General features: G+C 39.1%; 1 protein-coding gene across 10 annotated transcripts in view; it reads left to right on the top strand.

Moving 5' to 3' along the window:
- The first annotated feature begins 6,353 nt into the window (after positions 1 to 6,353).
- Positions 6,354 to 17,223, top strand: part of NTNG1 (netrin G1) — a 278,549-nt gene continuing 267,679 nt past the window's right edge. For 2 of the 10 annotated variants that reach the window (XM_083156905.1, XM_083156903.1), the window contains exon 1: positions 6,358 to 7,213. The gene's annotated coding sequence lies outside the window, so the exon portion shown is untranslated. Of the gene's footprint in view, positions 7,214 to 8,204; positions 8,323 to 17,223 lie in introns of those variants that run through there. The other 8 variants (XM_083156901.1, XM_083156904.1, XM_083156906.1 and 5 more) reach the window with 8 other exon arrangements.

The following is a 17,223-nucleotide window of genomic DNA, read 5'->3' as shown; positions in this document are numbered from 1 at the left end:
ATGAGGGAGAAAATGCTCTGTTCCTGGACTTCCCTGGTAATGTATAATTGTCAGCACCTGTGGGGAGCTGGGTAATTGATGAGAAAGGTGTTTCACCACAGGTGCTGGCAATCATACATTACCAGGGAAGTCCAGGAACAGAGCATTTTCTCCCTCATGGAGAGGGTCAGGTAGGCAAGTATGTCCCAGGAGAAGAACTCGCCACTAAGGTACTATAATTGAGAGGAGTTAGTCAATTCATATTTTTAATCCCCATTAATAGTAGAAGCACTATGTCCTTGGGGGATCACAATGCATAAGCAGCCATGATTTACTTCTGCCTTCTATAACCTGCCACAGAATATCTGCTGGCTTGGAAGTTGCCTTTCTGTTTATTGACATCAGCCTTCCCTAAGGGCGAAGAATTATCAATACAGGTTGAGTATCCCGTATCCAAAATGCTCGGGACCAGGAGAATTTTGGATAACGGATTATTCCGTATTTCGGAATATTTTAATATTTCAATGATGTATTTTGAAGTATCTTGCATTTATGCTGTATAAACACATAATATACACACAAATATATTTTATTACCACATAAAATACACACAAATATATTTTATTTGTTCAAAAAACAAGGTTTCAAAACGTGAAACAAAATGTGTGTACTATCTCAGCACTGAATTTGAATGCCAAGCAATCATTTTCTTGTACATATATAGTGCCAGTTACATATCATGTCCTCAGTAGTGCTGTTACAAATGTCCCCAGTGAGTTTTTAGCAAAAAAAAAATTTTTTTTTCACTTTCTGGAATGTCCGTATTTCGGAATAATTCGGATAACGGATATTCGGATACGGGATACTCGACCTGTATTACTTTATCCCAGAGACTCTGATTGGAGATTCAGGAACAGCCCAGTTTGGATATCCCAGGTGGTTTTACAATGTAAATGATTGCAGTATCAAAAATAGAAGCAAACTATATTTGTCCTCCTTGAGTAGACAGAATTCCACCTTTAAAATAATAGATTCATAAGGTATGAGACAGATCACTGAATCCAATGCATCTTTAATTTGTTATCTGACTATATGAGCATATTCTGCTGACTGACATATTCTTGACTTAGCAGTACCTCCTTGTAGAACTCAATGACTTCTCAAATGCACAATTCTACTGGTTATCGGCTAAATAGTTCTCTTGTGTTCTTACAGGATGTTCTCTGTTAATAGTAACACAGAAAGAGTAAAATGTATGCCTGTAACATGTATCATACCATTACTATACTAGCTATGACCATTCTGCTGTAATCTGCATTGTTCCCCATGCTCATATACAGTATAGGTCATGTGGAAAGTGAGAATATTCAGGCACAGTATACTGTATGCAGAGATAGGATCATTTTTTAGAAGGAACTTCATCCTACCACTATGTACCGTACATGTATGTTATTCTGCAAGAACACAAATACAGTTGAAAAAAAAAAAAACATCTTTTAAGGCTGCAAGTTGGGTGGAAGCAATAAAGGTGAGTCACACAAACCCAGTCTTTCCACTGACTACCCAGTCTTAGGTGGAGTAAGCCATATTTAATAATGAGTGATATTCTCATTACTAATCCTAAATGCTGCTTCAGCAAAACACTCAACAGGAGCCAATTGGCTGAAACACCATTTAAGATTACTAACACGAACACTTGAAATTAAATATGCCACTTGGTTTGAGATATAGTGTTCCATTGGTCATGTTGGTAGAAATATTATTGCCAGCAGCAGAAAATATGGTGCCCTTATTAGTATGTCGTCAAACATACATATACTGTACAACACTAGTAAGCCCATTCAAAGTAAATGCTTCGAAAGTTAGTCTGCTACCTTGTGATTGCCTCTGTGTTTAAGCATGTGTGAGAGCAAGATATGTAGTTTCACTCCTGCCAACAGATGGCAGTGTCTCGGAGACACACAATCAGACACTATATATATATATAGATAGATAGATAGATAGATAGATAGATATTATATATATAGATATAGTTCATACAAATAGAAAAGGGTATACAGCGCTTGGGTTATTCTGAATGATGGTCAAACACAAATAGGTTGAAAAATTATAAAGGGGGGGGGGGGGGATGGTAAAAACAGTCAATGCATGCAAAATGCTCCCAGGAAGAAGATAAGGCAGTTTTTTAGGGCCCAAATGGTTTGAGAATAATTACCGCCAGTGGTGTTCACACTTCAGGGTCTCAATGACCAAAGATTAATTCCGGTCAATTTCCCAGCATATGGGTCCAGGTGGCCTCAGATGGAAATGGAGCAGGAATGGTTGGTGGAATGATGTAAATGCCACCGCCGAGAGTCACTGCAACAGAGGTATGGACCTGTAGAACCCAGGTGGATGGAGGCTGGTCCGGAATAGGATTCACCACATGGAGACTGGAGCAAGGAGTTCGTATAAGCTTCAGGTAGATACCAAACAATTGGTCGGGCTTCTGTATAGGCTGTAAGATAGGGCCAATCAAGTGGTAGGGCTCAGGGCCAATCAGAAGGTAGGGCTCAACGCGTTTCGATGTGCTAAATACGTCTTCATCAGGAGCAGTAGTTCATACAAATATACATTATACATGAATGTATACATAATGTATGTAACAAAATATACATAAATGCAGTGTACTGTATACAATACAGTATATGTATTAATATGGTGTACAAGAGAAATGGTACATTTTTATCACTTTGATCCTTATCGAATGTATCAAAAAAGATAAAAATCACAAATTATGCTGAAACAAATGTATTATTTCATTATATTGTTCCATCTTTCTGACAGTGCTGCTTTAGAGACCTGCTGCGGTATAGGCCCAAACATTCCTGTCTTTTAGCTTATGGAAAAGGTGGTTAAAGCAGTGACCTTAGAGATAAATGGTATATAAAACATGCAACATTCCTGGGCCTGATTAAAGGTTTCAGGTGCCCAAGGCTAATACACATGTAGTTCCCCGTGTAATGGTGCTAAACACACATGTTTCAGCCCTTAGGGACTCGCCATTCATACTGCCCATGTGCATGTAATGGAGTTTATATAACGGCATATAGGATCTAATGCTTGTGGGGTGGGAAGGAGGCATTGGCTTTAGGCTGCCCAGCTGCCACTGTAGCACAATGTACATAAAGTAATGGTTCCATCAGTTATGGTTCCATAAGTAATGGCTCCCTGGTCCTGGCGCCCAAGCTGCAGCCTATACAGCCTATTGGTTAATCACACACTGCATCTGTTACCGCATAATAAACTTGCAAGGTACCTCTCCAAAGTAGTTCCCTCTCATTCACCATGCAACGCCTACATTTCCTTCAGCAATTCCTCTAAAGTCACTTGTTCAGCTTCCATCCCTGCACTGCCTCACTCTCTCCCTCCCAGATGCAGATGATCTGCACGCTCTCCTAGTATTGGTATGTGCTGCAGAACGTCTCTATGGTATTTAACAGGTTAAAGAGAGCGGGTTATATTGACAATGCTGTGTCCCCACACAATCTTTGAATAATCTGTCTGCTTGTATGTACTGGTAAAGAAGTGAGCTGGGTTTATGTGATATATAACATGGTTCAATCCTCCCTAATGAATATCTTATCTGTATGATCAACAATGACTTTACTTTCCAGTGATATATTACCTTTTACTTATAGAGTGCCAACATTGTTCTTGGCATTGTGCAGATGTAGCCACACTCATCGTTGCCGCACCGATCGCCATGTACAACAATTGTGGTGAGTTCCATGGCTCCGTCACCATGAGTGCGCGTCTATTTACAATCCCATGGATTCTATGTCATGGAGGGCGCAGCAGAGATAAGAGTGTATCTGCACATTAGGAAATTACAATTACAGAAGGTAAAATACATTTTAGTCCTAAGTGGTGTACTAAGGGAGCGGAACTGTGCCACCCCAGCTTTGGGTTTGATTGTGTGTACAAAAGCATGGGATTTGTAATGGTGCAGAGCATGACAGGAGGAGAAAGTGACTAGGAGCCTAGGTTACCTCACACAGGCCCTTATTCTGGTTGGTGCAGTAATGTCCGCGTGCGGTCGGTCCGCCAATGTTTTGTGTCTGCGCATGTGCAGAGGCGTCTCTGCGCATGTGCGAACGGGATGCACGTCCAAATTCCGCATGAAATGTGTACACTACGAACAGGGGGTGGAGAGGGGCGTGAAGGGCTGTTTGGGCTCATTACCATATGTTTACACCCCGCGTTTCATGGGCGTTCCCATGAAAACGCTGGGCGTACGTATGGTAATGCGGTCGTGACGCACGTGTAGGGGGCGGACATATGACATTGCCGGATGTCAGCTGCCCGCCCAGATCCCTGCTTTTGCACGGAGAAATGCCCGTGTGGTCTGAGGTTGCGGGAGCTGCCTGACCACTCGGTCCTGCATTTGATGGTCTGCGACCATCGAATGATGGGGGAGGTTCCCTGAGATGGAGGAGGTGTATACATGAGAAATACACTTGCGGTCCGTTCGGACAGCTTCTTACCGCATTCGGACGGAGTGAGCGATCCGTACGAAAGGCGGGGTTTAGGACACACGGTCCTGGCCGCATATTCGGCTCCGTCCGCACAGACCAGAATAAGGCCCACAGTGACATCCTCCAGTATTCCATATTTAGCCCACTGTGCAGGTCTAGCGTTCCAGACTCCCTTGCTATAGGGACACAAACAATAAATAAAGTTGGGAGAACTATTTTTATGTATAAATAAGTATAAATTATGAATATCTAAACACATCCAATTTACCCTTTGAGTGCCAACATTGCTGTGAGAGATCCTCAAAATATCCGCAAAAAATGCCAGCGTCGCTCACAGCGACTGTTCTTTTTTTTTGGGATGCAATATTTGAATAAACCAATAAATTGACGGCTGTATTTGTATTTATTTATACTAACAGAACAGTCGCTGTGAGAGATCGCTGGCATTTTTAGCAGGCATTTAGAGGATCTCTCACAGTAAGGTTGTCACTCAAAGGGTTAAGGGATTAAATAGCTAAAACAGCATATCTGTAGGTTAAAGATATATTTAGCTCTCTACAAGATAGCTGGTTACTTCCAATCTCTTCCCACCCACCTAGAAATGAATTTAAAGAGGGGGCAGTGTGGCAGACTGCTGCCTGGATTTGTTGCACCATAAATAATTATAAATAACAGTGTATGTAACAATGCTCACTTGCTTTCTTGGCAGCCATCTGTCATAAGGGTCCTTAAACCTTCTATGGCCATTTAATAAATGTATCCCTAAGAGCGACTTCCAGGCACTTGTTAAATAATTTTTATTCTAGAGCAGTTTTTTAGTGGCGCCCAACACATTGCTGGAGCCTGGCCATTCATAATTCTGAGTGCTGCTAGGATTTAGAATGCAGCAGGTTAAGGGGACAGCTCATTATTTTACAGCTGTCTACCGACTTATACATACATTCCAGGTTAACCTATTTTATTTGGAACACAATGGTTGAATTCTGAGTCACTCACATGATCCAATACAAAATATCCCCTTTTACTTTCCAGCAAAAAAACACAACCCTTATCGTTCACTCCTGGAATCTGCGCACATCGCACGCTGTGAAAAACTGACCATTTTGCACAATAAATTTGCTGAAAGTACAGGTCTCTCTATCCATCTTCTCAAGTGAGGAAAAATCTATTATTATTGATTTATAGCACAGATGAAAAAACGTTTTTTGGTGCTGTCTCTTATACTTTCTCCAATTCTGTGCTGGGATGGAAATACTTACATTACTTACATACATTACACATTATACTAAATATCTATGGTACTGTCCACCTTTAGCATCTCAGAGATCATTTCTCTGCATGCATGTGTACTGTTTAACAATGTCCCATTCATTTGCATACTTTTAAGTTAACAAATAAGTAATAATTATATATTGTTGTAAAATATATCTGTGTAGTATATGCAGTATGGGTTAAGTTTTTGTAGTACTTAGTACTCATTTTCTTTCTTGATAATGCACTTCACATGTAATATGTATATGCAGCTATTAGTAAGTCTCTCTCTCTCTCTCTATATACTGTATATAATTATATATTACACATAAACATTATGACAGTAGAAACCAAATGGCACTGCTAGGCAGGTAACTGACATTGTTAAGCAGAAATGGGGTTAACATTTTGGATAAAGTGGCTCCTATCTGTAAATCTGTGGTTTGCTACAGTCCTCTGCTAGCAATCAGAACACTTTTACATTCACAAACAAAATACCCTCTATAACAGCTGGGATTCTACTCCAGGGAGCACCACAGAGCTTGCAATCAATAATGCAGAGCTTGTCAAGAATAATCAGCTGAGGTCTTTAGGACCGCTCAGGAATCCTGATGTACAGCTACAGTAGAATAAGGTTTGCAATCTCTTGTTTGCTGGCATTTGGAAATCTTCTCTCCAAACAGCAAGACACCTCTCTCCTCCTCCTTCTGTTGTGCCAGCTGCACCCTCAACTCTGTCCTGCTCCCCTCCTGCTGCTGTGTATGCTCAGGGTAAGCCTCTCCCACCCCACCCAGAGAAGAGAGATTCCTGGCACATCTTATTGAAGCATGTGTCTCCTTTCTTACACCTCAGAGCTATGTGTTTTGCAGTAACTTGGAGGGACAGACTGGTCACTACAAGGACAGTGAGGTCCCCACCCATCATGCCAATGCTAATTGAGAGTGATTGATGCTGCCTCTCAATCCCTCTCAACAAATCTCCATTCTAAATACCATGAGAAGAGTGGCTGCTGTGCATTTCAGCACTCCGGACCAACAGCATCTTCCGACACTGCACATCTGGCCAAGAGTGGGGGGACCTCACAGAACATCTGGGGGCCACTTCCAGGAAAGAGACTCCTGATTGTACCTATGATGCTTTTGTTTTGTTGTCTTGTTTATTTACAGGATCTAAAAGGATAATATGCACTTTATTTCCCAGAAACTCCTGCCACATTCCAAGAGCACAGGGGGTCCCTGCTCCATCTGAAGAGCTCTGGGGTTTGGTTAGGGACATGGATGATCGGAGGTAATGATCGGCTCTGCTTCTGAACTCTTGGGTGCAGCTTCCAGTTAGAACGGGGGCTCATTCTCCTAAAAAGAGAACCTGGATAAAACACTTCTGTTGGCTAATGAGCTCCTATAAAGGGATTATAACTCCTCACACAGGGACTTCTCTTTAATTAGGACACAGAAAGCCTTCCTTCTGTAAGTACATACTTTCCTGAATGTCGTTTCTCTCATTTGCATTTCTTTTATTGCTGAAATGTTCCTAGTACAAGCTGCAAGCGGAGATTCAGGTGATCTCCCTTAGGGGCTGAAGAGAGATGGGGGGGAAGCGAAGGTTTTTTCTTAATTGTTCCTTATTTTTTGTCAAGATGAGCTTTGATGATGTCACTCTTTAAACAGGTTCCTGTATCTTTGCTCTGTGTCTTGCTGTTATGTGCAAGATACAGCCTTTGAAAGCACTTTCTTCTGATCTCTGTTATCAGCATGAGATGCGTGTAAGTCACTATAGCTATCCTCTATTCCTCATACATACATACATACATACATATGAGCTTCAGTACAGCCCTAAATACCTATACCGTGGTAATCTATATTCACCCATGCTTTATATTAGAGCTAATGAAGCATTTTTCATAAACTTGCTGGAGACTGATCTCAGCCAGATACCGTACAGTATATGCTATTTTTGTTTCCATGCTGTAACTATATAAAATGACATACTACTATACACCAAAAATAGAAGCTGTCTTTTAAAAATGAGAAGTGTATCCTAACAACTGACATAATAGAACGTCTCTATGGCTTCCTACACTTATGTGATCAGCAGCAATGACTTCTTTACTAACCTCCTAAATCTCAATGGATGAAACCTGATTAAAACACACAAAAACACAACAAATAAAAGCCACCGCCTTGACCCATGACATAGATCGGTTTTTAATTTTCTATTTTAATATCATGCTCTTCTTTTACCTATCTCACAATGCTGATGCTCCACTTTTGCGAGTCACTGCGAGATAGATGAGTGACTGTCTATAAAGAGCACTCCGTCCATTAGCATCCAGAGAACATTAGCAGTCAAATTGGTCCCCAAAGGAAAGCGGCAGAGAGAGATGCAGCGCCCCCTGGTGGACACTTACAGGAAACATAGATTAACAACTGGTTGCAGCTGGCAATTTAGGCAGCACGATCCTGAAAGGTGGTGGTGAGACAGCATAGAAGTCTTTTATTATTTTTATTGCTGGTTAAGGTGTAGTGATAGCTCTGCTTACACTTTTCAATAAACACAGAACAGTGGCAGAACGCAGGTAAAGACTAGAATTAACCCCTTCACTTGTAGGAAGCAGACAGGGATTTTATTTTCTATTTGGTATTTTGATTTGATGTGATGTGTGTTATCATGTGCAATATAGGTGTGTAGGTGTGCACTCATGGCAGAATTGCCATATTTCGTAAATGCCATGTGATCTCAGTGACTGTTTATTAGTATGTTAGTATTACAGATACCGACAGATACAAGTGTGAATAATTGTGACACGTAAAAAAAGAACTATGCACAAGTCCATAATAGAACATAATATGGCATGAGACAGCTAATCATGAATATTAATCATAATAATTAAATGATATACAATAATTTACGGTTTAAATCCTAAACCTAATACAGCCACTTTGAAAGGTTCTTCAATATATATATTAAACAATCATGCCGATGTGTAGGGTTTTTCCTTTAATAATAGTTTTTACTAGTCAATTTGCACACAAAAACCACCCACCATAGTACATACAGTACAGTCAATTTCATTTTGCATTCACATCTCGCACTATAACCGAACACATGGAAATTAATGTGAAGCTGTAAACTTATGGCTGACACATCCTGTGAATATTTAGTAGTAGTGATCTCATTCCTGCAACAAGAAAACAGCCCAATTATCAGACTGTGCAACAGGACTGAGCTCTTATCCAGAACAGATAAACCCACTTGAGTGTGAGGATTTTCTTGCAAATACAACAATTGCTGTTGAATGCAGTAACAGAGTATATTGCTGAACCAGTGTCCATCCTTATTAAAATTCCAAGGAAACCTATTTGCTAGTATAACACCAGGATTATGTGTTATCAGGCAAAGGTATTTTCTCAAGCAGAGGACTCATTGTAAAATTTCATATGCCAATTCATTATAAAGGATGTCACATTCCCTCTGTTTTAAAGCATTATTATTACTAACTTTTTAGAGTCAAATACTGTTACATTTTAACTAGTATTGGTTAATAATATACACCAATGGAACTGTCAAAAATCTTGCATTGATTAATAAGCCTCAGTGACTGTATTAGCGACCGTTTATTTATTGGCAAAAAAATTTAAATAATAATTAAATTGAATGGATCTAGATAGATATATACAGTAAGCGTTACATTTGAGTGTGCGTCCAAACCATGTCATTAAAAGTGCACATAAATCAAGGAAGTGCTCTTGTGCAAATCTGTCATTGTGTCTTGATACATAGCATCTATGAAAAGACAGCACATCATATCCTGGTGCAGCTATAAATCTCAATTGCTCCTCTAATGCATTGCCTCCACTTAATGCCATTTCTTAGGCAATAAAAAACAACTTTGGCAATTTAAAGGGAACTTTTTAAACAACCGAGAACAGGCAGCAGCTTGCTAGGGACCATAGCCAATGTCATTTATTTGTTGTGTATTTTTGATACATATTTACTGTAATAATACAACTTTGCATCTGGTCAGTATCATCAAAATGTGTCCAAAAGGCATAAAAAAATATAGCTTGTTCAGAATGGCAGATTAGTATTGGAGGTAGGTCAGTCATGAAGAGGGGTTAGATGTCTGCTGGTCATGTCATTGTGATAAGAAATCAGCCAACAGCTCAGAAAACATAAATATACCGTAATATGTCCATTAGCTTTTTCAAAATGTTTGTTGCAACACATTTTAAAGAGTACCTGAATAACTGTATTATAAGTAAAATCACCTATTAGAGAAAAGTAGGCATGTCAAGGGTCTTTGTGCTTCCTTCGGAGAAAGAAAATGAGGTCAAGAATCTCTTAAATCTGAGTTCTGTTATTATGACTCATTTCAGCTTTTTTACTCTGCAGAATGGAGAAATGGCCAAGAAATCCCACACGCTACTAATTTCACTTCATAGTCTTGATTGCAGGATAATATGAATCCTCTTCTAATTGTCAAATAAAAATACAATCCTCCTAATTCTAAAATGTGTATTACTAGCTCCTCTTATGATAAGACCATGTGATAATATCGTCATTTTATGAAAGCGTTTATCATGGCCAACCTTCGATCCCTTAATTCCTATGACCCCAGTCAAAGGTTTTAGGCATAATATGTATATGTTCTTTTACAATATATATATATATCTCACTTTTCCATTAAATATATATTACATAGCATGATAGTATCCCATCAGATTTATTTTCCTGTTAATTTTTTTAGTTTAGATATGGATTTTCATTACTGGTCAATAAATATATAACCAACAGTAATCATGCTGAATCTCCATAAGAAGATGGACGTTGGCAATAGACTTGGATATTCAGACAGCTGATTTTCTTCTATAGTAAAGGGGTTACGTTCCGTACAGTACATCCACATATGTACATACAGTGCACATAATCTTCATGTTCTCATACGTCATATTAAAAAGTCATAGAATTTATACGTTTACAATAATGCATTCAAAACATTTTCTTGTAAATTTTAGCCACCAGATTAAATGTGGTCACCGTAGAAGTTCTGCAGCAAATAGTTCTCTGCAACTCTCGAGTATTGTATTTCATATCTGCCAGCATATAAAGTAAATGAAACATTCACGTTTGTACTTTAGTAAAGAATAATCAACTGTTGAATCCCAAGACATTTTGACGCTATAAATATTTTTTATCATACATTTTAGCATATCCCATGTACTTGTCTTTAAATCTTTACACCTGATCAGGAAAAAAATCATTTCAGCAGGGTAATGGTAATTAGGTCACAGCAGACGTTTACATATTTTAAGTTCCACCTATTTCCATCTATTTTGCAGTCTGCATACATGAACTTGTATTCAGTTACGTAGTTATTCTCATATTTCTTTACTTTATCCATGTGTTGATGAATAGGCCAATAATTAACCCGTACTGTATCCCTAAGGTCATTTGATTTAAGAAACCATTTGAAATGCAAAATAGTACTATATATATATATTACAGTATGTCATTTTTACTAAACCAACTGTATTTGGTAATTTTTTTAAGTATATTTTATATAAAAGTAGGTGCTACACGAAAAATCTGCACCATGCATACATCTCATGACAATTCTAGTAAATAAATATTTTTCCCCGCATTCATATGTTATCCTTATGGACTGAAATAATACAAGGACTCATCACCACTCTTATTCAATTCAATCCAATATGAATTAAGGGCTTTTCTATTGTATCAAAAAATGTAATATTATTTGATGTATTCCATAATGAGTCCAGATAAGAACCAGCGTATATACTGATCCCTCAGATGGTTTCTGTAACCTCAATCTTACTTTTTGCCAGCTAACTTATAGGTCTGTTTTAGTACAGGTCAGGTCACTATTGCTACATTTCCCAATAAACACCACATACAGTAGCTCTATCTGATTCCCTGAAATCTGCAGTATTGCTACTATACTGTAAATGTAGACGTCATTTATCTTACAATCATAAGCAGACAGAAAGGTGCGATGTTACAAATATGTGCCATGGACCTGCAACATCACTCTTTTTTCTATTCATTGGTGTTTTGGTATCCATGACTCTGGCACAAGTCTTCCCTAGGAGAATAGTTCTGTTCTGGTGGACGCCATAGTGGTCTTCCCAGTCATATGTTAATCTGTTGTTTATTATTAGTAGTAGTAGTAGTAGTAAAATATATTTTAGAGCCTGAATACATATTTTGTTTGATTTTGAGCCTTTATTCACATTTGACATTATTCATCTCTGTGACTTTAGTAGAAGGTATTTAAACCCTGGTGTAGATGTTATTTCCTTTGCACAGCTGTGATGTAGGGCATTTGGCATAAGGACATCTATGTGCCTTCTATTTATAAAGATACTCTACAAAACACCTTGATGTGCTTTCCATAACTTGTTACACTGTTCTCAACCAACTTAAGCGCAGCTTATATGAACAAATTGAGTCAGTAATAACATCCATAGTATCTCTCAGATTGTTTTATCGAACCTTTACTTATAATACAATCCACTGTCTTATAGAACATTGACTTGTTAGGCTGCACTGATCCTTACTATATCACCCGTTACTTAATTCCAAGAGCCAAACACCTAAACACGTATTGCTGGAACTTAAATTTACCATCTCTAAAGCTAAAGAAACTTTCTTTCATGTCTTCCAAATAGTAATTCCGGCTCATACGTCTGCCGTCTAAGTAGATCATCTCACTCATTGTGCTACATAATCAGCTTCTTCTTCTTCTGGTTGTACCATACACACCTACGTAATGGCTTGTGGCTGCTCACAGCATACCTGGCTACATGTAGTATGCCCAACAGATTGCTGCACTTGGTATGCTCTCTGTTACAACTCCCGTTAACACCAAATTCCCTTTCTACAGATATCCTATCTGACCATATTTTCCCCATGTAAATGATCCCTGCAGCTATTACTGATATGGATGACATCTATGTACCTTATATTCCACTTCATTAACATTATATCTGAAACCGCTTAATAAAATTAGTAAGTGGATATAGGCCAGGTTGATTTCGGCCATTATATACTTTCAGCACCCTTCCTTACCTTCACATAAAATATATATTTCTGTTCGGGCAAGAAAAGTTCGGATATCTATTCAGTTCTCTATTTTAGTTTCATATGTACCATCTGTATAGGAAATAAACCTCTGGTTTAAGCTGAGGGGATTTTCAGATCTGCACTCATTATTATGAGCTCTCTACGGCTAATATTCTTCATTTGAGTGTTCTAACGCTCCTATCCGTGCACACTGTACATTCCTCACTTCCATATAGCCATAGCTCCTAATAATTTTCTATTTACATGCCGCATATTATTACTGGTAATGGATTCCATTGCTCTATGACATATCACTGCAATGTCTCTTTAGCCCCCGTTTTCGCAGAACACTGAGCGGAGCTGTACTGTCACCCTGCACAATATTCACACCACACAAAAGCATGATAAATGCTCTAAAACACGTCTTCTGTACATGCCATACATCGTAATGTAGGGATGCACCCTTCTGCACATGCTGCGGACATGACTGGTTATAAAATTAATTAGTGCATTACTAACATGCTCTTTCAGTATGATATGTATTTTTTTTTTATTGTGAAATCCTATGGCATCAGTATTAGTAACAAAACTGTGATGGATAAAACATATTTTTAACACCCATTCCCTTGTTCCATTTAACCTCTTTATCGTCATCTTTGCAATTTATATAGTTGCATTGTCACACGATGTTAATTTTTGGAACTTTACTTATTTACCTATAAAAAATCATCTTTAGATATTGTACTAGCTGGTATTCCCATCACCTAATAGGTTATTTTAAAGTGTTCCTGTTTTAACTATTTCTTAAAGCAATTCTGTAATAAAAGCCCAGGCATGTTTTGTGGGAATATTAATGTCTTCTAATAATGACTCTACTAATTATTGAATTATGTGGCACAGAGGAGTGTTGACACTGCCTCTGTTAGCTCCAGATATAACATATTGATGTACTTTGCTTGTAAGATGACTGAAAACAGTTATTCTGAGCAAATTTTCTAGTGATTTTCCTAGGGACAATCAGTGCAAATTGCCAATTTCCTTTGGACTGGCGCCTGATTGAATTAATTTCTCAGTCTCACAGAAAACGAGCCTTTTAGCTAATTTAAGTTTCATTATTCTGCACGGAGAATCTGTTTAGACTCTGAAGTGGGTGCAATGAATGAGACCAATTTGCGTTTATTAATTGCGAGGCAGCCCAGATCTAATTTAGCATTTAATGCTTCTCACTGCACATCTTGAAGAACTTAGAATGGGCGCCATATTTAATCATTGCATGAAAAGATTTTACAAAAGGTGTTTCACCAGTAAGTATGCATTTCATTACTAGAGCAGTTTCACGGACACCAATTTTTAACATTGTTGAAATAAGTACTGCAGTACAAAATACAGGGGGAAATTTATTAAGCTCGGCGAAGTGATAAAGTGTCTGGATTTTATCACCGTCCAATCAGCTTTTAACTGTGAAGTTTGGCTTGGCTTGAAAAATGACAGGTAGGAGCTGATTGGCCGGTGATAAAAACAGACACTTTATCACTTCACCGAGCTTAATAAATCTACCCCACTGTGATTCTCATTGTGATGTTAATTTATGAAATTAGAAAACAATTTTTTTTTTTAAACAGGGTTCCCACTTTACATTAAAACCTCTAAGCAGTTCCCATATAGCTCTGGTAGAGATGTAGCGACAGATACTGTAATTCAGTTCATACCTGCAGCATATTATATTATGTGATGGTAGAATACTTACACTGCCACAAGGCGGGATGTAGCCAACCTAAAAATGAAAGCAAACCCCCAAAAATGCCTTTTGTGGAGTTTTAGCTGCTTATCTGATTCAGATCTGAATGTAAAGTCGCTAATTTGCATCAGCTAGTGATCCGTTAAGCTACAGCCCCGCTAGAGTGAAATCCCGCCTTGCAAATCATTGTACACGCTGTGGAAATGGAAGTGTACAGCTACACAGCATTAGCCGTGCAAAAATGTCCAAAACTCCAATGTAACAGGCTCTCCAGCAAATGGTTTTTATACTGGCCACAACTCATCGCAGGCGCAACGTAGCCCCAGACTTGCTCGGCAGTGCGATGGATAAAGGCAAATACGGCTGACATCACAAACACTCTGACGCATGTGCAGATAGGACTGTGGGTCATAATCACAGAAATCCTATGATTGCAAAGGACAGCTTTTACTGCATGGGCTGTCATTTGTGATTTATTCATGCATATGGTGTTAGAAAATGCCAATATTCATGCTGTGATGGGATGGATGCAGAATGATGCATCCACCCACAGTGAGGTGCAAAAGCAGATTTTCCACAAGGCAACCTAGGCACCTACCTATGGCCCAGCAGGTCCTAAGGGGCCCCATAAAGATATACTGGGCATCCAAAACGTTCCCAGAGGAGTCATGTGTGACTACCGCATGATGTCATGACATCATATGGAACTGCCCAAAACATCCCAAAGTCCCTTTGATAAAATAAAAAATGTTAGGACACACATAATGGTTTCATCCACTGTATGTGGGTAGTCAGGTTACTTTAAATGTGATGTGTGATGTGTGGTGCCACTGCTGGAGTGCCATTTGACTACTATTTTTGGACCTGATAGCCACCATAATTTTCCCTAATACCACATCCGCCTATAGGAACAAGATTCACTTTGGCAACTACCGACCTCATCAGTTCTGGGACTCTCACTATTGCCTGTGGCCAAACGCACATTTGAAGGCATGCCACCTCCTTAAGGCCAGACCGGGCCCCCCACTAAAAAAAACGGGACACTGAAAATACGGAGGTATATGGTTACGTTGGAGGAACGCCACCTATCCCAAAGTACACCATTCCTAACGCGGAAAAAATCCCCATCCAATTATCAGGTGAGGTGATGCCAGACTTCAACACCTTGTACAGTATCTACATGTAGAGTTCTCCCAACTATGTGAGTGTAGCCATAGGCAATTACAGTATGTGGCTAATGAGACGCCCTGGAAAATATGGCACGCATACAAAAGAAAGCTGCATATAGGTGCATCCCAACTACTACTGGGTACTTGTATTTATGCTTCCACAATAGCTCGAAAGCAACAACTGTATTGGATGAATGAGCCTTAGGGCGCCGACAGAGGGGGGAGGACGGTTTAGCATACTAGAGCGCTATGCAAAGCCGTCCTGAAAGCCTCTCATCTGCTGGTATAAACAGCAGATGAGCGGCTTTCCCGGCGATGTTGCGGGAGTGCGCATACACACTGGGCGGCTTTGAGCTGAAACCTGCTCAAACCTGCTGTTTTGAGCGACTTTCAGCTCAAATTCACCCAGTGTGTATGGGCCTTAAGATTACCACTGCTGCCCCTGTCACCCTCTACCTGTCACCCACTGTATTTCACTGTCACATTCTAGCTCCTCCTTCCTCTCCATCACCCTCTGCCTCTCCCTTTCTCCCACTGCAGTGTTGCATAATGTGAACTTGGGTTGGGGTGGAGGAGGGGGCCCAAATGATATTTTTAGCACCTGGGCTCACCACCCACACGTTCCAACACTGATAGGAGCTGCTTACTTGCCACTACCCATATTTTCGCCACTAATGATTGCTGTCTGCAAAACATTAGTTGCACTGCTTATAAAATCCTGCTTCACTGAGTTGTAATGCTTATACAGCGTACTAACTAAACATGACACAAACACGTGTATTAATTCACAAATACGGAATTATAAAATACTCAGTTCCCACGCAAGGCCAGGGAACATCATGTCACTTATATGAAATATATTATTTAGCATCTCAAGAAATATTATACTATTTAATTTTCAGCCATTTCTAATGAAATGGACACATTGTATGATAAAGGAAATACAGAATCCAAAAGATAAAGGGAAACCCAAAATCATTTTTTTATCTTGTCTCCAAATAAACCTTGCATCTGTATACTCCATTCACTCTATATAAATAATATTAACTGTTACACTTTGTACTGTATATAGCATCTACATTTACAGGGAGTAATTACTGACATCAGCCTCTGCAACAGTAGAGCTTACAATTTATTCTCCTCACCAGATAAACGTGAACACATTATAGGGTTAATTTTGTATCAAACACTTACTGCGCCATAGGACATAACCTAAACAAACATAATGAAAACGCATAAACTCCAATAATATTCAGATTGATGGAGTGTTTTGTTGGGGTTAAATTTTTAATTGGCAAAGTCAGCACCATTTTTGGATGTGTTAAAGTAGAATAAAAGCTTCATTTATTAGTGTTCTCTAGATAAATGATGACCTGTAATCCACCAGCACACTGACAAGCCCTGTGACCTCAAGTGTCTTATCTGTAATGCACTCCTGGCCACTACCGGTCTGTGCCAGCCACACATCATTAAACAGAGGCCAAGT

This window comes from Crinia signifera, chromosome 8 (genome assembly GCF_055691185.1).
Source record: "Crinia signifera chromosome 8, ASM5569118v1, whole genome shotgun sequence".
NCBI lineage: Eukaryota > Metazoa > Chordata > Amphibia > Anura > Myobatrachidae > Crinia > Crinia signifera.
Note: the sequence above shows the minus strand (reverse complement) of the source record. Positions and strands in the feature narration are given on the sequence as shown.